The sequence below is a fragment of the Lathyrus oleraceus genome, chromosome 5, assembly GCF_024323335.1.
Source record: "Lathyrus oleraceus cultivar Zhongwan6 chromosome 5, CAAS_Psat_ZW6_1.0, whole genome shotgun sequence".
NCBI lineage: Eukaryota > Viridiplantae > Streptophyta > Magnoliopsida > Fabales > Fabaceae > Lathyrus > Lathyrus oleraceus.
The window spans coordinates 565,890,107-565,890,965 of NC_066583.1; the positions used below are offsets into that span (position 1 = coordinate 565,890,107).

Here is an 859-nt window from a genome sequence, read left to right on the forward strand (position 1 = left end):
TTGAGTTATAGGTGTGTGAGTAGGGATTTCCTTGAGCATAATTCACTTGTTCTGCTTGGATTCCTGTTAGGAGTTGACAATCTGCAGGAGTGTGACCTTGGATTCCACAGACTTCGCAATTTTGAGTTGCGGCAACCACGGTGGTTGGAGGTGATACATTCAAACTTTCAATTTTCTGGGCCAGGGCTTCCACTTTTGCATTAACATGATCAAGGCTACTTATCTCGTACATGCCACTTTTCGTTTGAGGTTTCTCTACCATTGCTCGGTCGCTTCCCCACTGATAATGATTTTGGGCCATGCTTTCGATAAGTTGATAAGCATCGGCATAAGGTTTATCCATAAGTGCACCACCTGCTGCGGCGTCTATTGTTAACCTTGTGTTGTACAAGAGACCATTATAGAAGGTATGAATTACTAACCAGTCCTCTAAACCATGGTGTGGACAAAGTCTCATCATGTCTTTGTATCTTTCCCATGCTTCGAAAAGAGACTCGTTATCTTTCTGTTTAAATCCATTTATCTGGGCTCTCAACATAGCTGTTTTGCTTGGAGGAAAATATCGGGCAAGGAAGACTTTCTTCAACTCGTTCCATGTGGTAACCGAGTTGGAAGGAAGAGACTGAAGCCATCTTCTAGCTTTATCTCTTAACGAGAAAGGAAAAAGGCGAAGTCGAATTGCCTCTGAAGTGACACCATTAGCTTTAACAGTATCAGCAGCGTATTGGACAAATACGGATAAATGAAGGTTTGGATCCTCGGTAGGATTTCCAGAGAATTGATTCTGTTTCACTGCCTGCAACAGAGAAGGTTTAAGTTCGAAGTTGTTTGCTTCGATTGCGGGTGGAACAATACTCGA

The 859-nt window shown here is 42.7% G+C and overlaps 1 non-coding gene across 1 annotated transcript; it reads left to right on the forward strand.

The window, feature by feature from the left end:
• The first annotated feature begins 431 nt into the window (after positions 1–431).
• Positions 432–538, forward strand: LOC127088471 (small nucleolar RNA R71). The gene has a single exon (XR_007790305.1). It is a non-coding gene; the product is annotated as a small nucleolar RNA R71 (small nucleolar RNA).
• The last annotated feature ends 321 nt before the right edge of the window (positions 539–859 follow it).